This window comes from Rhinatrema bivittatum, chromosome 9, assembly GCF_901001135.1.
Source record: "Rhinatrema bivittatum chromosome 9, aRhiBiv1.1, whole genome shotgun sequence".
Taxonomy (NCBI): domain Eukaryota; kingdom Metazoa; phylum Chordata; class Amphibia; order Gymnophiona; family Rhinatrematidae; genus Rhinatrema; species Rhinatrema bivittatum.
In genome coordinates, this window is record NC_042623.1 from 122,703,129 (window position 1) to 122,728,805 (window position 25,677).

A 25,677-nucleotide genomic window follows, 5' to 3' on the forward strand; every position below is an offset into this window, starting at 1 on the left:
CATACACCACAAAGAAATCTAAGATCAAGTAATAAGGCTCTTCTATCCATTCCCTCAGTAAAATCAGCACAGTTAACGCAGGTCAGAAATAGAGCCATCTCTCTCGCAGGACCAAAGATATAGAACGCACTACCTGACAACCTTAGAATGCAGCAAAATGAAAAAAACGTTTAAAAAAGAACTGAAAACATGGCTTTTTTGCAAAGCCTATAATGAACACAAACAGCAGAACCAGAAGGTTTAGCCAGCTACGCTGTTTATTACTTATTTTATTTTTTATTTTTTACTTTTTGATGCATTTGTAGATATTTTATTAACTTGTTTTAATGTCTTATTTTTTATTTGAAGTATAACTTAATAGTTAATATCTGTTTCTTAAAGTTTTTTACTTTTGCTGTACTGATTTTATGTTTATTATTATGATATTTGTAAACCGTTGTGATGGAACCTCTCTAAATGATGGTATATAGAATTTTATAAATAAATAATTAATTAAATAAAAATAAGTCTTTAGTCAGAGGGATACTTGAAAAGTACATAGAGTCCTAGGTGTTTTCATCTCTAGGGAGCATAAAAGTGCAGCTGTGGGTTCCAGGGCCAAAGAGTACTTCTTAGTGTAGATGTAAAGCTTGTGTGGTATTAAGGGAAGGTTATACTAATCATCCCACAAGACTTAACAATGGGCCCCTTACTAATCATCCCACAAGACTTAACAATGAGCCCCCACTTGTGTCCTCACACCACTTTTTGGGTTTCACACTAAGCAAAATGTCTTCTATTTGCAGGCTGCTCTAACACCATGCATCAGCTTTGTGACAACTAAGGAGGAGTGAGGGAATTGTGTAGTTTAGAGAATCCCCACAGCCAAAGAGCAGACAGCTATGAAGCCTGCTGTTGCTTGTGGCCTAGCAGACCTCCACAGACTGGCTGCCACCCCTGTACTGGCCTGGCATGTGGATCTGGATAATACCTGTTCGCTAACAATCATCCTTAGCAAACAGGTATTATCCAGAACAACAAGCCAGGCCAGTACAGGGGTGGCAGCCAGTCTGTGGATGTCTGCCTGGCCCCAAGCAACAGCTGGTTTCATAGCTATCTGCTCTTGGCTTGTGGGGATTCTCTAACCTACACAACTTCCTTACTCCTCCTCAGCTGTCACACAGATGCTGATACAATGTTAGAACAGCCCGCATGTAGACAGGGGTACCTAATGCAAAAGTTGTATAGTGGACAAGTGATTCAGTGTAAGTTTGCAGATAAACCTGTCCCCTAAAATTAATAGCAGAAATGTGCCACCACTTCTATGTATGCACATAAAACATATCAAGTTATATAGCAGAATCTTTAGAGGCCTAGCCTGCCAGCTTATACATATGTCTGAGTAAGTCTCAAATGATGTAGCCTGGTATGGCAGCCTCTATTTATTTATTTTTATTTATTTAATAATTTTTATATACCGACTTTTCATGCAAGCATATCAAATCGGTTTACAGTAGTTAGCCATTAATCATTTACAATTATTTGCATTTCCAAAGAAGAAAGGAAGTAAATACATTGTTTCATAATATAAATAATTAACATAGTAAACTAAATAGTAGGCTAAATAATCAAAATTTAAATACTTAGAGAGGTAGTATAGTTAGGGTAGAGATAGTATAATAAAAATAAAAATATACATTACCTTGGTATAAAATCAGAAGAGTGAGATAATTATGCTAACAGCTCTTGGTAGGCTTGTTTAAAAAGCCAGGTTTTAATCCCCTTTTTAAATAATTTGATGTCAGCTTCTAGTCGTAATTCCTGCGGAATAGAGTTCCATAGAAGGGGTCCAGCAATAGAGATAGTTCTTTCTTTTACATTATTTAGGTGGGCAATTTTGGGGGAAGGAATTGGCAGCATCTCTGTTCCGGTAGATCTGGTGATTTTTGAGGGGGTGTGGAAGTGAAGTGAAGAGGTTAGCCATTCAATTTTTTCATTGTATAGGGTTTTGTGAATTAGTGATAAGATTTTATGCTGGGCCCTATATTTGACCGGCAGCCAGTGAAGTTCTTTTAATATTGAGGTGATATATTCGGATCTTCTAATACCTGTCAAGAGTCTAGCTGCAGAGTTCTGCAGAAGTTGCAATGGTCTTGTGATATTTGCGGGCAGGCCTAAGAATAGTGAGTTACAGTAGTCTAATCTTGATAAGACAAGTGCCTGTACGACAGTTCAAAAGTCTTTTGGGAATAGGAGGGGTTTTAATCTTTTGAGTATGTTTCATTTGAAGTAACCTTCGCTTATGATTTTTTTAACGCAGGATTTCATGGAGAATTCGCAATCTATAAGAATCCCTAGATCTATGTCGAGTGTGCAGGATATGTTCTACAGAGAAGAGGGTAAGTAGGCCACTGTCTTAAAAAAGGGAACTTCTAATAGGAGCGCTGGCAGGCCTTAGGCCCCACCCCCTCCAAAATAGCTAATCTTCCCTGCCAGCTGCAGCTCTTGGAACCATGCACATCCCCAAAAAACCAGGACAATTAGGCTCACTCCAGGTACCCTACAGGCAGATATCTACTCATACAGAAATGTGATACACCATATCTGAAGTCTGATGCTGGCAAGTTTCACAACTCCTTCTTTTGACGCAAGGAATAAACTGTGAGAGCCCTAGGTGGAATGTTATTTCACTAAGCATCAGGCCATTTTCTTCCCATCTGATACAATCGTATTTCTGAGGCACTCCTTGTAAAGAGTGGAAGCACAGAATCACTGGGGTCCAAAGGCAGTGTGTGCAAAATGTATGCACACACACACACCCTGTGTGCTCTGGGGTATGCATAGGTATGGTAATGGAGGGACCAACAAGGCCCAACATGTCCCCCAGACACAGATTGAGACAGAGGCTAAGAGCACATCACTCACCTAGACCCACACACTGACACATATCTGTTAGCCCATAGATGAATATAGACTACCTTCTGCACTTTGTGCCCCTACACATGGCCAATGTGTTAGTTCTTGCCCTGTTCCTAATCAACCATCACTGATGTCTGTGGCAGCCTGGTCCCTAACTGTTAATGAGGGAGCCTTAAAATAATAGGGATGTGAATCGGGTGATCGATCGTCTTAACAATCGATTTTGGCTGGGGGCGAGGGAAATCTGATCGTCATGGTTTTTGATTTTTTTGCCCTCACTATGTCAGTGAGGGCAAAAGTAGCGCCGGCGCCATTTTGACTTTTGCCCTCACTATGTCGACATAGTGAGGGCAAAAGTAGCGCCGGCGCCATTTTGAATATTGGCAATACGGCCCGCGTGCAGGAGGTCGCTCCCGGACCCCCGCTGGACTTTTGGCAAGTCTTGTGGGGGTCAGGAGGCCCCCCCCAAGCTGGCCAAAAGTCCCTGGGGGTCCAGCGGGGGTCCGGGAGCGATCTCCTGCACTCGTGACGTCGGGTGACAGGAACCAAAATGGCGCCGGCGCTACCTTTGCCCTGTTATATGGTAAGGGCAAAGGGCCACCGGCGCCATTTCTTTTAACACAGCCGTGGCCTGAGAGCGGGAGATCGCGCCGGGACCCCCCCACTGGACCCCAGGTAATTTAAAACATTTTGGGGGGCTTCGGGAGGGTGGGGGATTTATTTTAAAGGGTCGGGTGGGTTTTAGGGTGCCGGTTTTCCCGCCCTCCCCCCTCCCCCGATTTACGATTTTTTTTACGATAAATCAGGGGAATTGTTATTGTATCGTGGCTCTAACGATTTTTGACGATTTAAAATATATCTGACGATTGTTTTAAATCGTCAAAAAACGATTCACATCCCTACCTAACAACACACAGATTATCGTCTACACCTGTCAGCATGACAAACATCTATTGAGAAGCATATATGATAAGCACTGTCAGAGATACTGACATGGGCTCCTCAAGCCCTCAGGTGGCACTAAATGCTTGTCTTGCAAGCGAACAACACAGAAAGTACATAAGCCATCATGCCAACAACATGAGACCTCTGGGAGCAGTAGGCATATACATTCAGCACAGTAGCAGGATTCAGAATGAGGCAGGGTGTAGATTCCTGGGGTCATCAGCTGACACCTTCTTTAGCCTTTATGCTAAACACGGAGCTGATGATTGAGACTCTCTCAGCACACCTGCCTTGCTGACCACAAACTGTAAAACTGACAAACAGCATATGAAACACAGCCTATAGGACAACAACTCTTCCATCTTGGTCACAAGTCTTGGCAGCCATGTGGACCAGCAAGGGCCTCCAACCATAAAACACTGGAAAGTTAGACAATACTGCAAGCTGTTCACCCCAGGAGTCCTCAGCCTATGTGCTTTAAGGGTGGCCACAGATAGCAAAAGGAGTGTAACTGATACTAGCTATCGAAACAACTACGCTGCATATTTGCTAGGTACATACATAGAGCAGCACCAGGTGACTAGCCCTGAGCTGCCCTGGCCAAGGGCCTTGCAGTACGTGACATCTTCATATTTGACAAAGACTACCTGTGACGTGTCAGGTGAGGCAAATAGCTACTAACACACCTTTGCATTGGGTTCAATGAGGTGAACCTTTTTCTTAGGAGAATTGTGGGTGCTATTAGAGTCATTAGAAAGCAGAGTCTGACCTTGACATTTCAGAGGTGACTTTCAAATACAAGTGAAGGCATGATACCATCTGATTCCCAATCCTGCCTTCACACAGTCTGACCAGCATCCTTGTTTAGCCTCCCCAAGAAGCTAACATAACCAACATGACATCCCAACAGCAAAGGCCCTCACCATCTGTACATGATAGTTGACATTTTGCCTAGGTAGGTGCAGCAGGATGGATGCAATCTAGCATACCACAAAGAGGTATGCTAGATTGCAATGACCTGTAAGCATTGTGGGAATGCCACAATCTTTGACAGCACTTTACTAAAGCCTGTGAATGAAGGCCTGCTAGGTGAGCACTCTGATGTCAGCACTAGTTCTGAAATAGGTGAGGCAGTGCTGTCACCAGTGTCTTTGCAGGCCCATGTGACACAAAGCATCCCATATACAGGGGCACAACTTCAAATGCACATGGATGTCAGCTATGGGATGAGGCTGTAAAATGGCAACTCTGTGATTAATATGTTTAACTGTCAACCTGTAGCTTTAGGCTGTGTCTTTAAGCTGCAGAGCTATTTGTGGTTTATAGGATTTCTAGAGTGTGACTGTCCCTCACAACCAAGCTAAGGCTACCCATTCGTAGCAGTCATCTAACCATGAAGTAGTACATCAGAGCTGCCACACCTGTCCTAGCAGAAAAACCTCTACCTCATGTGCAAGTCCCTGGCTGCTCTGCAGTATGACCTCTAAAGATACAAATTTATCTGTCCTGACAGTGAATATTCTAGGCCCAAAAATGCACAGGCTGCAGCTTCTGGTTTACCTGTGTGATGGGCAAGACAAACTGTGCCTGACATCGTAGCTGACCCATTACTAACAGGGCACACCTGATCTGGGAGTGCCAGTAGTGTGGACACTAAAAGGTTGTGATTAACCAGTGAGATTTCAATTGCTCCACATAGGAGAACTGGAAAAGGCAAATGTTTAAAGTGAACCCATAGAAAGTATGTAGTGGTTGCTCACGCACAAAGCTTTATGGCAAGTGCATTGTTTGGCCTCACAACATTAGCAGGCCTCTCGATCATGGGGAGAGAAAGCCAGGCCCTGGTGCAATGGCATGTAGACCTAACTATACAAGCCACTTGTCATGTCAGCGATGCTATTACATCCCCCACAGTCTCCCCATGTCTGTGCCATTTGCTGCAAACACATAGCCAGAGAGGGAATAGAGAAGGAAGCATCTCTCTTACTTACGAGCCAACCATCACTGTAGAGGCCATCCTCAAAATTTTCAAAGAGGCCCGATTGCCTAAGAATAAAGGAATCGTGCACAGCTCCTAGATACCTGGCCACCATTTCGAGGATGTGTAGTCGAGCATCACAGACCACTTGCACATTGATGGAGTGGAAGAGCTTTCTGTTGCAAAACATCTCCTCCTTGTTACGGGGTGGGATGATGGCAACCTTAATGCAGTCAATAGATCCCAGAATACTGGGAAAGTTAGCAATGGCATAAAAGCCTCTCTTCAATTCTATCAAGACCTGCCTGTCCTAAGGAATGCTATGTAGTGATTAATGCAGTCAGAGAAGCTGTTATGACCTAGCCTAGACAGTGGGAAAAAGTGGGGGACATTCCCCCAATGATCCCTACTGTCATCTGGAAGGAGACCGTGCCATAAAATGCAGGGTGGCCAATAGTTTGGTGAGCCCCGGTATAGTACGAGATCTTTCTGTGACTGGATCCAGATCCCCTCGGATTTCTTCATATAATTCCAAGATAACCTGAGAGCTGAGGAGATACCTGTTGACCACATAATCTTCTGGCATGCCCAGCAATGAGGCTCGTGGAGGAAAGATATGCTCCCTAAATCTCTTCCACTGTGCCCACCTACATGGTAAGCACTGCCATGGGCCACAACCCTCTCCCTGCGGGGCCAGTGGCTCGGGCTCCAGTGTAGGGACTTCCCTAGAAGGAGTTGGAACTTCCCTTGATTGTTCTTGTGGTGGTGGTTCTTGTTGTCTGCGATGAGCATCCTGAAGCAGCCAGTATCCCCCAACAAGTAAACTTGCCAAAAACTTAATAGGTTTAGGAAGACAGGCCAGGTAAGAAAAGGTGTTTTTATTGTCCCAGGAGGGCATGGTACATGTATCTGACAGAAGGCCTCATTTTATTGTGTGCGCTAATAGCTGCTTTTTTACCCTCTACCACAAAAAAAAAGTGTAGTTATTTTCTGATGTTAAATCTTACATTATTGTGCGTTAATCTATCGCGGAATGCAGCAGGAGACCCTAATTTGTATTAACTCCTCCCACTTGCATACTCAAATTAAAATTTGCAAGCTACCTTGTGTTGCGATATTTATTGCACGTGCAACATGCATTAGACCCCATTTAACACACATTAGGGCTCTAACACTGTTTGATAATGACCATTAGCCAGATTTTAACCCGCTAGATATAGGTGAATTTTCAGCTGAAAAGCTACACTAGTTAGATTTAGTTGAAAATTCACCTAAAGATAACTAGTTAAATTAATTGGTTATCTTAGCCATGTAGCAACCATTTGAAAATAAACCTCTAAGAATTTACATTATCTGTATATATACATACCAGGAAGCAAGTATTTTAAAATTGTGCTAATAAAAATAGCTAAAAATTAACTTCTCCAAATAATTGTATTAGTATTATTAATTTATTTATTTATTTTATTTATAAATTTTATATACCGCCGCTCATCAAAGATATCACGTCGGTGTACAGTGAACAGGAACTTACGCCGGAGCGTTTTACATTTAACAGAGTTATATAAGCGTTATACAATTAAAAAAAGGCAAGTATATAAATATTTGAACATAAAACAAGTAGAAATCTTTTACAAAAACAGAACTATCATTTATTGTAACTTAACTGAGCTGAATTAAAACAACACTATAGAGTAAAGAGGGTTCAAGGGGAAAAAGGTAAAAGCTAAGGGAGAGGGTTAGAGGGTGATAGAGTTCTAAATAAGTGGTAAGAGGGGAGCGAAAGTGCTAATCTTAAATTAGGAGCAATATGGTAGGATCATTAGAATAGGAGCAGAAATAGGAGAAGTTAGAGATGGTATATAGACAGGGGGTGTCTGGTAGAAAGGCAGGGCAGGTAAAGGAGGGGAGGACATATTTATTTCAAGTATAGGCATGTGTGAATAACCATGTCTTGAGTTTTTGCTTGAAAGTTTTGGGAGATGGCTCAAGGCGCAGTTCGGTGGGCATGGTATTCCATAACAATGGGCCAGCAAAAGAAAAGCGCTCGCGCTTTGGTAGAAGCATAGTTATATAGTTTTGGGCGAGGGGGTCTGTAATGTGGCAAGGTATTGATTTCTGGTGGGTTTAATAGAGTTTTGAAATTGTAGAGTATTATTAAACCATTTCATTTCAGGATTGTGGAGGGCTTTATGGATAAGTGTTAGTGTCTTATAGTGTATGCGAGATTGAATGGGGAGCCAGTGAAAATCCTTCAAAACTGGCGTAATGTGTTCCTTTGCATTTGTATTAGTGAGGATGCGGGCTGCAGTATTTTGCAGGATTTGTAAGGGGCGGATGGCATTTTTAGGTAGGCCTAGGAGGAGTGAATTGCAATAATCTGTTTTGGAAAACAACATGGCTTGTAAAACTGTCCGGAAATCAGATGCGTGAAGTAAGGGTTTCAATTTTTTGAGTGTATGTAATTTGAAAAAACACTCTTTAAGGATTGCGCTGATAAATTTTTTGAGGGCCATTTGGTCGTCAATAATGACTCCTAGGTCTCGGACTTGGTGGGAGAATTGTATGTGCGTCGATGTTTGGTGAGGTGGGAGAAGCATGTAGGGGTGGGAGGAGAAATGATCATGAGTTCTGTTTTTGTGGAGTTGAGGGCAAGTTGTAAGGAGGTTAGTAGATTATTGATAGAAGCGAGGGTAGTGTCCCAGATTTCAATGGCTTTGGGTATGGATTCCGTTACTGGAATAAGAATTTGTACATCATCAGCGTACAAAAAGTGTGGAAGCTTAAGATTGGCGAGGAGATGGCAGAGTGGTAGGAGATAGATGTTAAAAAGGGTAGATGAAAGTGAAGAGCCTTGCGGGACTCCTTGCTTCAGGGGGATTTCTTTTGAAAGGTGGTTGCCAATTTTGACTTTATAGTTACGGTTGGACAGGTAGGAAGTAAACCAGTTATGAGCAGTACCAGTTATTCCAATCTCGTGAAGGCGTTGGAGGAGAATTTGGTGGTTAACGGTATCAAAAGCCGCTGAAATATCCAGGATTACTAGAAGATGAGGTAGATTTTTATCTAGGCTTTTGAGAAGGTAATCAGACAGAGATAAGAGCAGGGTTTCAGTACTATGTAGTTTGCGAAATCCGTATTGTGAGGGAGAGAGGATTTGGTGTTCTTCTAAATAGTCACTAAGTTGACGGTTGATAGTTTTTCTAGGATTTTAGCAATAAATGGGAGATTAGAAATTGGCGATAATTGGCAAGGTCTAATGGGTCGAGCTAGGTTTTTTTAAAGTGGGTTTAAGGATAGCAAATTTGAGAGAGTTAGGCACTTGTCCAAGTTCAATAGATGCATTGATATGTTAGAGATAGGGCTGGCTATTAGATCAGGGACAGTGAGGAGGAGTTTTGTGGGGATGGTATCAGAAGGGGTGAGAGGAGGGTCTAGCTTTTTTGAGTAGGGATACATTTCAGTTTGTTGCAGTGTTTTCAAAGATAGTAGCTGAGGTGTAGAGTCTTTTTTGTGACAGAGGTTATTGAATTGGGGCAAGTGGGAATTGTGTGTGAAGCGTGTCATAATTTTGTTAATTTTGTCCTGAAAGAGAAGAGGCCAGTTGTTCGCATTTGATTTTGGCTTCTTCTTCTGGGATGATATTTGGAGTGAGGTTTGTAAGTGAAGTGACATATTCAAACAGCACTTTTGGATTGAATTGAAATTGGTTGTATTTTACCAGCGTAGTAATTTTTTTTTTGCATTGTTGATCATCTCACTATAATTTTGCAGTGAAGTTTTGTATCGTGCAAGTAGAGTAGGTGTGGTTCTTTACGCCAATTTTTTTCGGCTTTTCTAAGGGCATGTTTTAAATCTTTTAGTGTGGGAGTGTACCAGGGTTTTTTTGTATTTTTCTGAGATAAATTTAACTGATAAATCATTGCTGGTTCATAATCATTCACTAGTTTTTTAATTGTGTGAAAGCATAATAACTTCTCACAGCATGTCTCTTTCATGCCAGATCCTGAAAGTCCAAAAGTATTAAAATATAGTATCATGTGGCAGAAAAACTGGATGCCAACCACTGGCATTTAAAACTATATACTTATTGAGGGGGGTAATGGTCTTAAACTAAACTTGCTCTAAAACTACTAAAACTCACATGTTAAAAAAGCATAATCTTTAATTCATCATTTACTAAAGTGGCCCAATATACTTGAAACATTATCTCATTTCCTTTGGACCACAAAAGTGATGAAAATCTGATGGGATATACCCACAAGGTACACATTAAGTCACAAGAAATGCAGTGACAAAATTACACAAAGCCATGCTCAAGTAGGTATATAAAGATTAATGCTGATAAAGTACACAGGCATCAAGTGAAACCATTGTTGACATGAGAGGAAAAGATGAAAAAATATTAAATAATTTCTGAATAAAATTACTATGGTTAAGCTCTGAAAGGGATCCATTTTTCTTTTAAACAGGCGTCAGTGTGTGAGCCTTCAAGAGTATAGCCATGTAGAACATAACTACTTCAAGTAATACAGCTAAACCTACAAAGACATGAAATTCCAATCAGACACAGGAAATTCTTCAGGGAATGTATTTTGTGACTCAGAAGATGAAAATCCCCATGAATACTCACCCAACTAATCTAATGAAGATTTGTCACCAGGAAGGGAGCTGGATGATTTTGTATATACTGGAGCATAAACTGAAAAAACCTGCACCTAATTTAATTGGGTTTTTTTTTCTTTTGGGGGGGGCGAAAACCAGCTTTGACTGCTTTAGACAGCTGTGGAGATGATCATCTTATTTAAGAAAATAGGTTTTAAACTACTGCAACATCTGGAATGTTAGGTCAGGTTTCAGAAAAACTTAAAAGTACTCCAAAGTCACCAGCTGGTGGCAAAACTGTCTAGGGCTACATGATAAGCTGCTGCTAAACAAAAGCATTAAACAGTTTTCTGGCATTTTGTGTCATACTGAAAACGATAGTGAGGAAATGTTTGAATTTTAAAAATCATGTTTTATTTTATTTTATTTTTTTAACTTTTCTGATCATTGTAACAATTCTTTAACTTTTCTGATCATTTTAACAATTCTGATCATTGTAAATAATTCTCCTCTCTTAAGTTAAATTTCTATTGTCTTTCTCTCTCTTCCCAGTTTTGATCACCCTTTGTTTAATGTAACTTCACGCTCTCATCTCACATGTTCCAGTTTTAAGTTCTTTTGTTTTTACACCCCCTGTTAATCTGTAAACCAGCATGATGTGATTGTATAATGAATGCCGGTATATAAAACCCCTAAAACAATAAATAAATAAACTTCCAATTAAGTCTAAATGCTTAGTACTTTTAGAGGGCCATTTTGTAACTGCCCACATTAGTGTAAAGTCTGCGGGTACTTTTACCTGCAGACCTTTCAATCATTTTCAAAGGGAAAGTATGCAGATACTTTTCTTTTGAAAATTATCGCATAAAAAAAATACCACACACATTTGCATCAGCTAATGTTTACAAGTAATTTTTTCCAAGGAAAAATCTAAACATATTTTTGACAATCCAAAGGTATGGGGCTGATTTTAAAAGGGTTACGCGTGTAATGAGGAGATGGAAGAGGCCCCACCTGTCGAGCCATAGGGGGCGCCGAAGAGCAGCCTCATGGTGCCGCAAGTGGGGCCTATCCCGCTTGCGGCAAAGAGAGAGACGTTGTGCTTCTCAGGACCGCGAGCTGCTTGCGGCCCTGAGAAGCACACAGTCGGTGCCGAAACAGGTGGGGGGGGGGGGGGGGGTGGAGGGGCAGCGCAAGGGTCACCTAGCGTGCCCAATACCCTTGCACCGGCCCTGACTGTGCAGTCAGCTATACAGAAGTCTCCATTTCTGTTAGAACCTATATATAGCATTGCACCCCTATAGAGGATGGGTGTCCCACAACTAGGATCAAATCCCATTGCCTCTACCCCTCCCATAAATGGAATACACTCTTACAGCTGTTATGATGCTTCACATCATGCACCAGTGTACACTAGCTGACAGCTTGCCACACACACACACACGTTTTTCTATTTTCACAGAAAACTCCAGCTTCTCCTCTGATAAGGAGATGGAAGAGGCCCCTCCTGCCAATGCAGCTACAGCACCAGCTGCAAGTGGCCATCTAGCATCACCCCCTGCAGCAGCAGGCCAGCCAGGATCCTGCCCCTCCCCCCACATAGCCCTTTTGGGGGATCTTCCTCTCCAGCCTGATCACCCTGGATCTGCCCCTGAACTTTCCCCCTCCCTCACCTCAAGCTGCAGGTCCAGAAGGTATCTTGCCATTACTGGGGAGGGAGGTGGGCATGAATGGGGACAGCTAGCACTCAAGTCAGGCCAGCACCCTGTGGCTGTGGAGGCTGGCTCTGTGGCAGGAGCACCTGCTCCTAGCCCAGAGGTCCAGTCTATCATGACTATGGATGCCGCTGTGCTAAGGATGAGGGGAAGCAGCCGGCCACAAAGGAGCTGAACTTAGGAGGCTGGTGGCAGTAGTGGAGAGAGCCTTGTCCATGCTCAAAAGGGCCACAAGGCTGCTCTTAAACTGGGTAACATGCATCTACCACCTTTGCCCTCCCCCCCCCAGCTCACCAAGCCTAACATGACCTTTCCTCCTGGGACTCCAGGAACCTTTTTTTGTATATATCGTTAGGTCCCTAGAACTTCCTTTTCTTCCCAGCTTTATATTTCTTCTTATTTTTTTTTTTTATAAAAGTTTTATTTTGCTAAAGTTTTATGAACATTTTATAATTGTTATCTTTTATGTGTGGCTTCTTTTGCATAATAGGTGCCATGTCACTCCAGAATCAAGCCTCTTTCAGGACAGCCTGCTGCACTCACTCTCACACCCACACATTGACCTGCATGTAGCTATGTGTAGCAAGCTACTATAAACCAGGTTCCTGCCCCCACGAACCCATTATGTATTGGAGCCTTACAATGTAGACTGAGCTGCGTCTAGATCTGAATGATGTACTTCGAACCGGTAAAAACGGTTTTTCAACCTTACAGAGACTGCAAGCCACCGTAGCCAAGGTGAAGGAATATAAAATTACATCCCTATATGCTCTTCTGTGAATGACAAATGTTCTGCAAGAACCAGCATCCAGCACTCACAGTGTTAACAAGTTGGGGAAAGGGCTGTACTATTTAGCCTGCCCAGAGAACAGTATTACATAACCAGGAGAGAAGGAAGCCAAAGGAATGCTGGGAGACAATTTAAGAAAGAAAAGGTGCAAACTGACTGGTTCTGTGTGTGAGGGGTGGGGTGGGGACGGCCAGGAGCTGGAGCCAAGAGCCAGGAAGAGAGTAGTGTATTTGGCAGCCCTGCAATCAGTTCTTCTCCTGAAGAGCTAATTATCAAGAGGGAGAGACAGAATCTGCACTCTGAGGAAAGAGAGAGATAAACAGCTGTTCTTGCTTCATAACTGAGCTACATGTAAAATCCCAACAAGGGACAGAGGAGCCAGGAGCTGAGAGAATGCTTTTCCAGAAACATCCAGGCCCAGGAGCACATGGATGGATCAACTTTCTAAGAGATGAGTAATCTAAACTTTGCAAAGAGAGTATTTTAGCAGAGGAGGGAAAAGGTTTGTTTCCTTGCCTTTCTCTCCAAATTCTATATCTCATCATAGTTGCTTCAGCTTTTCAGCCAAAATCAAGCACAAACTCTTGCTGTTAAAGAAAAACTGGTGGACCATAGTCTTTCTGTAAGAGACTGGAACCAGGCCAGCTTTCTGTTTGGTACCAAGTAAACCATTTGGGGAAGCTCCCCAAGAAAGAAAGACCTTTCATACACTGCAGTGCTCATCTATTTAGTTTGTTATCTAGCCAGCTCCACCATCAAGAGGGACCTCTTCATTTTCTTTTCCACACAATTTAATGTTTAGGACAGGATGCACCATTTACAAACTAGTGACAATGGGTCTGTTCCTCCCCCCCCCCCCCTTTTTTTTTTTTTTTTTTTGAGTACTCAGGGGTAAAGACAATTTTTGAAAGTTGTGTACTTCACTGCTGTTGGCCCCCCCCCACACACCACCTTTCTCTATTAGCATTCCTTATTTTTGCTTCTATCCATATGAATATGATGGTTGCTCTAGCTAACTGGCCATACCCACAGTTATTTTTTTATTGCTTGATATAAAATAAGAAAACTGCAAGTTTATATTCTTCTTCACTACTGTACTTTTCCTATTTAATGTTCTGGTTGGATAAGGGTTAATTACTGTTTTATTTTGGTGTGATGGTTTTATCTGGTCTGTGGGGCCACAAGTGAGAGGTTGTTTGGGAAGGGTACAGAATTGTGGTATTGGAGTGACTGGGACCCTATCTCATCCCTCATTCAGGCTACGAACCCCAAAGGTAAATCATATTAGTAAATATAATTTTTCATGTGGTACTCCCCATCCCAAGCATAGGGGTAAATTCATAGTCCGGATCAAGGAGGGGGTGTCACATATTCATCCATCTCTTTCCCATAGCCTCCATAGTCTTCTCTCCTACCCCCATCAGCAGCCTAAGCTTGGCTCAAGAATATAAGGTGTCAAGTCTAGGCAAAACTTCCCCAAGTGTCCTTGTTGTAAGGGACGTTACACTACAGAAATGTCACCACTTAGGTCATAACTCCTCTAAGTACCAGAGAGAGATGTGTGAAGTTAAGTCACAAATACAGGGTCAGCTTATAGAGGATGAAAACATGGCTGCAATACCTTAACTACCATTACACAAAGGGGAGACAAGATACTGAAAAATAGTGGCCTTTTCAAATAAACAGAGGTGGAATCTTCACCATCACTCAACATATACCAGCTCATGACTCAGGTAGGAGGACCAGCTTTCCACCCACAAGGATTTCAGTTCACAGCTAGGAATTCTTGCATTGCCTTTCCAACATAAATATCTCAGGAATCTCCACATACCTACAGAGGTCTGCTAACCTTTACATCATTTCCCCGAGACCCCCAGTCTTCTATTTGACATACAGGCAATAGGATTTTTTGAAGGCTTTCTCAGAAAAGCACACAGCTGTGAGCTATCTGGGACTCAGAGTTAACCATTACCTCATCATCTCCTATCTACCTTATAAATGGGCTTTGACCGACGGCCCGCAAATGCGCAGTAGAGAGCAGCTCTACCGCGCATGTGCGGGCGAGCACGTCGGTCAGAGCCAAGCGTGCCCGAAAAAAAATGGCGCTGGGGCTGCAGGAGCGGCGGCGGTGAGAAGCAGGAGCAGCGGCGGCAACGACGAGCAGTAGCGGCGCCGCGCGCGCGGGAGGGACCCCCCCCCGGAGATCTTCCGTCTGCAGGTTGTGGATGATCTGAAAGGGGAGGGGATTGAGAGAGGGGCAGTGACTGAGGAGAGACTGAGGGGAGGAGAGCGTGAGGGGAAGGGGGGGAGGGGAAGGGGGGGAGGAGAGAGGGAGGGGGGGAAGGAAGGAAGGGGAGAGGGAGGGAGAGGAAGGAAGGGGAGGGAGAGGGAGAGGGATAGAGGGAGAATAGAGGGGGAGGGAGGAAGAGGAGAGGGAGGGGAGGAGAGGGAGGAAGAGGAGAGGGAGGGGAGAATAGAGGAGGAGGGAGGGAGGGGAGGGGGGAGAGGGAGGGAGGAAAGACTAGGGGAGGAGGGAGAATGAGGGGGAGGGAGTGGGAAGGAAATGGACCGAAAAATTTTTTTTTTAAATGTAGCCCGTTGTTACGGGCTTAACGGCTAGTTCTCCTATAATGAAGACGAGCCCACCCAAAGCAATCCTTTAGACTCTGATTGAAATCACTTGAAACAAGATCAGAAGTGATTGAAACCACAGCAACTTTCTTTACAAACAGATATATTAACAAGAATGGTGATTGTTTGGTAACAGAGCTAAAGTAACCCTCTGGACAAAAACAAACAGTCTGAAATCTTCTAATACACAGGAACCATAAGAACATGCAGATGAGTGAATTATCTTGGATAAAATACCAGCTATATAGGTGAGGAGCTTTGGTCATACTGGAAAAAGATTTCAGATTATGAAGCCTTTATCCACAATGCCTTGGATTCCTCACACAAAATATCTAGCATCTTGGTCAGCTCCATACACACTTATCTTGCATTATTTAAGCATATACCAAAAAGGGGGGACACTTTACACATGTACTTGTGATACATGAACTTGTATACAAGTTCTATGCTAATTATTGCTTTTATTTTATAAAAGCGCAAATGTAAATTTTCTGTATGCAATTCCAGCCATGTATATGTAATTCAATATCCATTAGGTGTGCATGTGTGTATTTAAGCTCACGTCTCATTGCCTTTCTTCCCAACAGCAGGCAAAGGACCTATGTTTAAGAAGCCAAAACCTTCCAGCCATGGGAGGTGGACATTTTTGATGGGGAGATGATGAAGGTTCAGAACATCCTATATGGGAAGGAGTCTAGGAAAGTAGGATTTTTATAGAAAGAAGAAGACATTGGAGAAAATCTGTCACAAATTAAATGCTGTCTTCCACAATGATAGAAATATGCAAGGCCTCAGCCACATGTGGCAAGACCTTTGACACAATGTCAAGAAAAGCATGTTAGAGAAGCCCTCTAGACAAACTTTTACCCCAGCTGGATGGATGGTCCTCAGAACAATACCAGATGCAGCAGTGCAAGGGGTTGGAGAGCAAGACATTTCACAATCAGATATCAGACAAGGTAAGCATTATTTATAGGAAAGGCATTTCATGCATATGGAACTAAGGGGCACTTAAGAAAGATAAGGCCATCACGGAAAGACTAAATTAATTCTTTGCTTTGGTGTTTACTGAGGAGGATTGCTGGGGAGATCCCCATTACGAAGACCATTTTCAAGGATGATGATTCAGATAAACTGAACCAAATCACGGTGAACCTGGAAGATGTAGTAGACCTGATTGACAAACTGAAGAGTAGCAAATCTCCTGGACTGGATGGTATACATCCCAGGGTTCTGAAAGAACTAAAAAATGAAATTTCAGGCTTATTACAAGTAATTTGTAACCTATCATTAAAATCATCCATTGTACCTAAAGACTGGAAGGTGGCCAATGTAACCCCAATATATAAAAAGGGCTCCAAAGGTGATCTAGGAAACTAGAGACCAATGAGCCTTACGCCCGTGCTGGGAAAAATCATGGAATCTATTATAAATAATAATATCATAGAATATATTTAGATAGACATGTTTTAATGGGACACAACCAGCATGAATTTACCCAAGGGAAGTCTGGCCTCACAAATCTGTTACATTTGTTTGAAGGAGTGAATAAGCATGTGGATAAAGGTGAACTGGTAGATGTGGTGTATTTGGATTTTCAGAAAGCATTTGACAAGTCCCTCATGAGAGGATTCTAAGAAAACTAAAAAGTCATGGGATAGGAGGCAATGTCCTTTTGTGAATTGCAAACTGGTTAAAAGACAGGAAACAGTGGAAAAAGGTAAACAGTGGAATGCCTCAGGGATCTGTGCTTGGACCGGTACTTTTTAATATATTTATAAATGATCTGGAAAGAGGTATGATGAATGAGGTGATCAAATTTGCGGATGACACAAAATTATTCAGAGAAGTTACATCACAAGTGGATTGTGATAAATTGCATGAGGAACTTGTGAAACTGGAAGATTAGACGTCCACATGGCAGATGAAATTTAATGTGGACAAGTGCAAGGTTATGCATATAGGGAAAAATAACCCATGTGAGAGACAGTGCCCCTAGTGTTCCCCTATTTGCCTGGTCCACCTTAAATTCCTTAAGGAGGGTATGCCCTTTGGGCAGGATCCTGCGGGGCATGTGGGCCCAGAGGGCATAACCAGAGACTGGGGAATGAGCTGGGATCCAGGTGGGGAATACCAGACCAGGCCCAGGCTTCAGGAGGAAGGCAGCTCCTGTATAATATTGCTGTCCAAACACTGAGCTGAGACTATGTTGAACTGTGAGTAATAAGGTACATTGTTTTGAAGGGAAGACAGCTGTGTATTGTGAAGTGATAATAAAGTTAAGTGTTTTAAGGAAGGCTAGAGTCAGACTAGTTTTGTCTCCAGGCCTGTGGGAATCACTGTTCGTTCCCACACCATGTTGTAGCTACATGGAGTTAGGTTCCATTTTATTAATTACCACCAAGGAAAATGATCTGGGCATCATAATTGATATTACATTGAAATCATCAGCTCAGTGTGCTGTGGCGGGCAAAAAAGCAAACAATGTTAGAAATTATTAGGAAAGGAATGGCAAATAAAATAGAGGATGTCATAATGCCTCTGTATCGCTTAATGGCTAGACCAAACCTTGAATACTGTGTGCAATTCTGGTCACTGCATCCGAAAAAAAAAGATATAGTTGCTTTGAAGAAAGTACAAAAAAAGGCGACCAATATGATAAAGGGCATGGAATGGCTCCCTTTTGAGGAAAGGCTAAAGAGGTTAGGGCTGTTCGGCTTGGAGAAGAGACGGCTGAGGGGGGATATGATAGAGGTCTACAAAATCATGAAAGGACTTGAACAGGTAAATGTGAAATGGTTATTTACTCTTTCAGATAAAAAAGGACTAAGGGGCACTCCATAATAACAAGTAGCACATTTAAAACAAATCTGAGACAATTCTTTTTCACTCAACACAATTAAGATCTGGAATTCATTGCCCATGGATGTGGTTAAGGCAGCTAGTGTAGCTGGGTTCAAAAAAGGTTTGGATAAGTTCCTGGAGGAGAAGTCCATAAACTGCTATTAATCAACAGGGAATAGCCATTGCTTGTGCTGGCATTAGTAGCATGGGATCTATTTAATGTTTGGGTACTTGCCAGGTATTTATGACTTAGATTGGCCAGTGCTGGAGACAGGATATTGGGCTTGATGGACCCTTGGTCTGACACAGTATAGCATATATTGGGGTGGATTTTCAGAGCCCTGCTCGCTGGTGAGCCTATTTTACATAGGCCTACCGGCGCGCGCAGAGCCCCGGGACTCGCGTAAGTCCCGGGGTTCTCCGAGGGGGGGTGTCGGGGGCGTGTCGGGGGCGGGCCCGGTCATCGCGGCGTTTCGGGGGCGTGTCGGCAGCGGTTTGGGGGCGGGTACGGGGGCGTGGCTACGGCCCGGGGCAGTCCGGGGGCATGGCCGTGCCCTCCGAACCCGCCCCCAGGTTGCGGCCCGGCGCGCAGGAGGCCCGCTCGCACGCGGGGATTTACTTCTCCCTCCGGGAGGCGTAAATCCCCGGAGAAAGGTAACAGGGGGGTGTAGACAGGGCCGGGCGGGGTGGGTTAGGTAGAGGAAGGGAGGGGAAGGTGAGGGGAGGGCGGTTAGAGGATTCCCTCCAAGGCCGCTCCGATTTCGGAGCGGCCTTGGAGGGAACGGGGGTAGGCTGCGCGGCTCGGCGCGCGCCGGCTATACAAAATCGATAGCCTTGCTCGCGCCGATCCAGGTTTTTAGCAGATACGCGCGGCTCCGCGCGTATCTACTAAAATCCAGCGTACTTTTGTTTGCGCCTGGAGCGCAAACAAAAGTAGGCCTATTCGCGGAGTATGAAAATCCGCCCCATTATGTTCTTATAAAGAGGTCAATATTTAAAGTCATTTAGACAGCTAACTCACAAGTTATCCATTTAAATGACACATTTTTAATATTCCTCTTGCTTTTTCTGGCTAAAAGTTAGCCCGCGAAGTCATTATCTGGCTAACATTTAGCTAAATCAGAAAGGGGCGAGTTGGGGGCATTCCATGGTGGGGATGAGTTATATATGGAGTTAGCCAAATAAATTAAATCGGCTAATTGAAGACGTGCCTGCTAGCAGTTCTAAAGCTATCAAGCCCTGTGTGGCCGGATAATTTTAGCCTCAACTAGCTATATTCAAGAGAATATAGCCAGTTAAGTCCTGAGTTGCAGGTAAGAAAGAGTGTCATGGGCCTAGTTTCCTATTCACAGCCCTCCACCCACCTGAGTTTGAAATATATGGCCCTGCTGGGCCACGCCTGCAGCATCCCCCTCTCCCCTATTCCGCTTAAAGTCAACTTAATGAAGAATATATAAAGGGCCTCATGCCAGTTTCCCCACCCACTCCACAATCCTCTGAAAAGTATCCTTCCTGAGGCCCTCTCTCTCCCTCTCCCCAGTTCATCCTAACCCTCCCACCCTTCTGGTACCTTTATCCTGCTTCAGTAGCCTAGTGGTTAGAGCAGTGGGCTATGAACCAGGAGACCAGGATTCGAGTCCAGCTGTCGCTCCTTGTGACCTTGGATAAGTCACTTTACCCTCCATTGCCTCAGGTACAAACTTAGATTGTAAGCCCTCTGGGGAAAGGGAAATACCTACAGTACCTGAATGTAATCCATTTTGAAGCGTGAAAAAAGTGCAAAAAGCGTAATATAAATCTAAATAAATAAATCTTCAGCCCAGATTGTGGTAGCAGCCTACTGTGATCAAGGCCCAGCACTTCAGTAGTTGCTAGGGAGCTAGTCTGGAAGCTTACACTTTCACAGTAGCTCATTAGAACTGCTATTCTAGAGGACAAGTCCAACCAGACATAAGGCAACTCAAATCTTCCTGATCTTTTTGAACATCATGTGGGTGGATGAGGAAGTAGACATTGGAGGTGAAGAACAAAGTTATTTGCTTGGTACAGTTGAACAGTTGCTGTTCACTCCCACAGAGAGCTGCATGCTTGGTCAAAATGACAGACCTTCCTTGTTGAATTATGTCAGGACATGCAGGCATAAAGGAAGTGCTGTGAGAGTAGCTGTAGCGATTTAAACAGGTGCTGTAGGTAGAAATGAATGCTATTAGTTTTGTTTTGAGAGAGATGCTTCAGTGCACAGCCAGCATGGATCACTCCCTGACTGCCACAGCTCCCTTGGATGCTGTTTTCCCTGCAGGTCAACCAACGTCATGTTTTCTACCTCCATCAGTTGTTGCTCCACCAGTCTAGTTGGAAGCTACCCCTGCATGCCCAACACCACTAATGATGCATCCTTCAACTATAGCTCCACCACCTCTAAGGACGCCTTCATGTACAATGGCTCCACCACAGGTGTCAAAGTCCACCCAACTCTGCTACCCATGAAATGTCCTAATCTTGCTCACATTCTGATGAAATGCTCCAAACCAGAGCTACCAGTCCATCGTCCTCTTGCTCCCTCCTTCTAAACCTCAGCTCTTAGGTGCTTTTCTTGCCCCCAGGGCCTCCTTCAGCTACATCCTCTTGCCACAGCCTTTTGCAACACCCTTTAAAAGAAACATAAGACTAGGCCAGTCCAAGATACATGAGGGCTCCACCCCAAAAGGAGCAGATGTCCTAAAATAATTGTATGTCCTTTGCACATATATCACCTTTCACCTGTTAATAAATACATCTTCACTTTGAAAATTTCTTTGTATTAGTGTTCCTTTCATATACAGTCTAGAGGTGAGTCTGGCACTGTATCTCCTACCATTCTAACTCTCCCATGTTATTGCTACTTTATTCTTCTCTTCATTATGGGGCACATTAAGATGAGCATCGTAACTCTCTGGATGTGATGTGGCTAGCCTGGAAGCAGTCATACATTTTTGATTATGAGAGGATGCAGACATTGTGACAGGTCCCCAAAAACCTGGGCACTAAGTCCATGATCATCCCTTGGTATTGTAGACTACCTGCATGTCGAGGGAGTGGAATCCCTTGCAGTTGCGGAATGCGATCTCATTGTCTGTAGGTAGCCTTATAGCACGTGTGCACAATTGATAGCCCCAGATAGAGAGAAAATGTGAAATCTGGTAGAAATCAGTCATAATTTTGTGTTGTCCCTGCTTGGGAATGATATTTATGGATGTCTTTTCCTGAGAAATGCTGCCAGAAACTGAGCTATACATAGGTAGATGGCTGATTGGATTATTCCAGCTGTAACCCCCAGTGGTATCTGGAAGGTGCTGGTAGCAAAAAAGGCCAAAGCCATAGTGACCTTGTGGTGGTGTACTAACAAGGCATGACCTCTCCAAGTAGAAGGGCATAGGGTCCTTCTCTGTTAATATAAGTACAGTATGGTTTCTTTGTTGACCCTTAGAATAAAAGTGTGTGATTTTGGTCAAATTTTGGTCATCTGTAAACAAAACAAAATTTCAGGGGAAACTTGACTGGTAGCATGTTATTAGATCTTGGTTGTAATTATTTCTAGTTTGTCCGGTTTATTTTTACCCCTTAAACAATAAGATTCATTAAAGGGAGCCACACTAAACTACAAACCTGATAGATGCATAAATACATACTGTAATCTGAATAGATAAATTAAACCACGCCATATTCAAAGCAACAAGTAAATAGACCTACAAACAGGGACTCTCAGTGCATGTGGAAAATAGATTCCACTTGGAAGAGGCTAATTAATTCTACTTGTAGGACAGCTGAGAAAAAAGGTAGGAGCATTGGTAGGTGTGTACTTAAACAGAAGCAAGCCTACTTCTTAGGGTATGTAAGCATAGCTCAAGGGTTTGAGATGGACCTGCATAAAGTAACTGTAGTACTTAATTTACCAGTGTTTTTGGGCCTCAGGGTACTCCAATGTTTTTTGAATTTTGCTAACTATTATAGATGCTTCATTCAAAAAATTTTTCAAGGTAATGACTACACTTACTGCCTTTACAGGCAAGGGCTTGCCAAAGGATTCTTGGACCCCAAGCTCAGCAGGCCTTTGAAGAACTGAATCAACTCTTTGAATCAACTCTTATCCTCTGTCACCCTGATCCAGCCAAGCCTTTTGTCTTAGAAGTAGATGCCTCTAAGGCTGGTGCAGACATAGTCTTCTCGCAAAGACTTGATCCATATTGTTAGCTCCAACCATGTGGTTACCTTTTCTGAAAGTTCTCTCTTGTGGAACATAACTATGATGTGGGAAACCAGAAACTTCTCACTATTAAGCAGGCCTTGGAATAGTGGAGACACCTGTTGGAAGGAGCCACTTTTCCAATTACAATCCTTATGAATAACAAAAATGTACTTTATATTAAAATTGTGAAACATTTAAGCTCTCGGCAGGCCATATTTTTTTTTTTATCAATTTCAGTTCATTATCTCATAGCACCCTGGCTCAAAGAATGGTAAGGTTGTCACAGAACCCTGTGATAAAGTTCTCATCATATCAGCCTCCTCTTGGATGCTCGGAGATTTTGGAATAATACTCCCATTTAAAAATATTTGGGAGTCAAGTATTTGGAACAAAAGAACACCCTATTGGAACCCCTACAGGAGGTTCCTGGACCTATTGGGATCCCCACATGCCTCAACCATAGCCTATGACCTGATCACCCTTGCTTGCCACCTGCCTTGACCTCAGCCTGACATCAGATCTACTCTTAAGCTTACACCTCCGAGACTGCCACTTAAGATCTGCCGGCCCCTGGAACCCAAAGGCTCAACCTGAGGGGAAAAGGGCTGGTAAAGGCGAAGCTCCAGCTCAGTCTCTACACTGTCTGCTCCACCAGTTGGCAGTGAGGATCTACAAGACATTCCCTGCAGGTTGTGCCAATCTCACCCTGACACAAGGGTCCACAAATCTAACAGTTTGCCAGCGGCTCAGGCATCACTTCAATTAATACTAGGCCTTCCACAGTGTCTACAGGATCAGCAGCAGGTGCTCAATCAAGTTACCATGGCCCTGTTGAAATTAGATATCCCAGTGGATGCGCTGAGTAGAAACCTGGACCGACACAGATTCCTCTCCCTCAGGTGCTGCCTACCTCTGCCAGACCTTTACTGCCATTACCACCACCCCTGCATTTTATGGAGGATCCCAAACAATGCCATGGCTTCATTAATCAATGCCGGATTCATTTCTTTTTCATTAATATTTTATTGAATTTTAATAACTTACCTTGATAATATCCATAAAGCAAACATATTGGAATATTAAGCAAACATAAAACATAATACCAATATTATTCAATACAGTATTCCAATAAACTAGTCCCCAACGTACATTTGGGAAGCATAAAGAAGCAAAACCAAATGGTAAACAGAAATCTGTAATGAAATTACAGTAAGCTGTTAAATTCGCTCTTGAAAATCATGGAATGCACTTAGCAAATCTAGAATCTACTTCAGCATCTGTAAGTTCCCAAATTGCCTCAGTCCTTAGATAATGGTAGCAAAAAAGGCCAAAGCCATAGTGACCTTGAGGCAATTTGGGAACTTACAGATGCTGAAGTAGATTCTAGATTTGCTAAGTGCATTCCATGATTTTCAAGAGTGAATTTAATTTTAACAGAGAATTTTCCATAGAGACATTGAATGAGTTAAGTTCTCCATATTTATGACTGCCCTCCATACATTGGCAAGCATCACATTCTTTGGATCAACAAGCTCAGAACTTAAACTTTCAAGCTGGGATTCTACACATAATTTGTACTACCTGTTGTCCTCCTGATTCCGTCATGCCGAGTTAAGGAATATTAACTATCAGATCAGATCTATTTCCTAAAATCAAAGAATTTACTTCGAGGGGTCCTGGGATGGTGGGAGGTAACGGGTATTGGCCTGGACTCTCTGAAAACCTAGAGGAAAAAGATATATCATGAATCAAATTTCACATAAATTGACTAACCCTGCGCATCAAATGTGTGTCCATGGGACCTTGATCTTCCTCTTCTGAGTCATATATTATCCAGGCAAAAAGCCACCCTAAAATGCAATAAGGTTGCGTACCCCTCTGGTGCATGGCTTCGGCTGCATGCTGCTGCCTCGCGGCTTTTACCGGCTCCTCAGGTACCAGCTGATGACATCACTGGGCTCAGGGAGGTACTATAACACAGCAGACCAAGATGGAATGGGCCTTCAATTCGCAGTCCTCCAGTCGGATCCTCCTGCAACAGGAGGAAGATCTTTCCAAAGTGCGCTGCTGCCTCGCGGCTTTTACTGGCTCCTCAGGCACCAGCTGATGATGTCACCGGGCTCGGGGAGGTGCCACGACACAGTAGGCCAAGATGGAACAGGCCTTCAATTCACAGTCCTCCAGCTGGATCCTCCTGTAGCAGAAGGAAGATTGCTTCACAGTAGTCCTGACCGGATTCATTTCTAGCTACAGGCTGCAATGTTCCCTGATGATCAAACTAAGATCACCAACATTCTCTCCCTCTTGGGTGGTACTACATTAGCTTGGGCCTCTCCCCTCTGGGAACATGTGCTTCAGAACCTTGCAAGTTTCCTCCATGAATTTCGCCTTGTGTTTGATGAACCAGGAAGAAACACCACCTGAACAACTGACATATTGCAGATCTGCCAGGGTTCCCCGACCCTCTTGGAATATGCGATGGAATTCAGAACTCTTGCATCCAAATTGAACAGCTATCTTTCTTCAGGGATTGGCAGGTCGCATTAAGGATGAGCTCGCCACTTGGGAACTTCCTACCTCCTTGGATAACCTCCTCGCCTTAGCCGAGTACATAGACCGAAGGCTCCAGAAGAGAACACATGAACATAAAACTTGATGCCCCATCACCTTAGCAACTCGCTTCCAGTGGCGCCTCTCTCCACTCAGACTCGATCCTCCAAACCTAAGACTCAAGAGGAGCAAATTTAACTGGATCACGGCCGGCTGACTGCTCAAGAGAAATCACACCGTAGACAACTGGGTCTATGTATATTCTGTGCAGGCCATAGATACCTGGTAGATAACTGTTCAGAAAAACATGGAAACTTCCATCCCTAGGGTTGACTGAGGAGATAACCATAGGCCAGACTTCCTCTGTTCCCCAACTTCCTGTCCCCGAATCAATCACCTGAGACGAAAACCAGTTCATATCACAGGCCTTCCTGGATGCCGGGGCTGGGGAAAATTTAATTAACCGGGTCCTAGTGATGCACTACCATATAGCCAT

General features: G+C 43.4%; 1 protein-coding gene and 1 long non-coding RNA gene across 7 annotated transcripts in view; one reads left to right on the forward strand and one right to left on the reverse strand.

The window, feature by feature from the left end:
* LOC115098798 overlaps window positions 1-11,072 on the forward strand; it is a 37,810-nt gene extending 26,738 nt beyond the window's left edge. Inside the window, exons 2-3 of the long non-coding RNA XR_003858616.1 lie at window positions 2,300-2,378; window positions 10,294-11,072. This is a non-coding gene — a long non-coding RNA (uncharacterized LOC115098798). The remainder of the gene's footprint in view (window positions 1-2,299; window positions 2,379-10,293) is intronic.
* The window catches only part of MSRB3 (methionine sulfoxide reductase B3), a 292,235-nt gene that overhangs the window by 30,585 nt on the left and 235,973 nt on the right, over window positions 1-25,677 (reverse strand). The gene's annotated exons all lie outside the window — the stretch shown is intronic.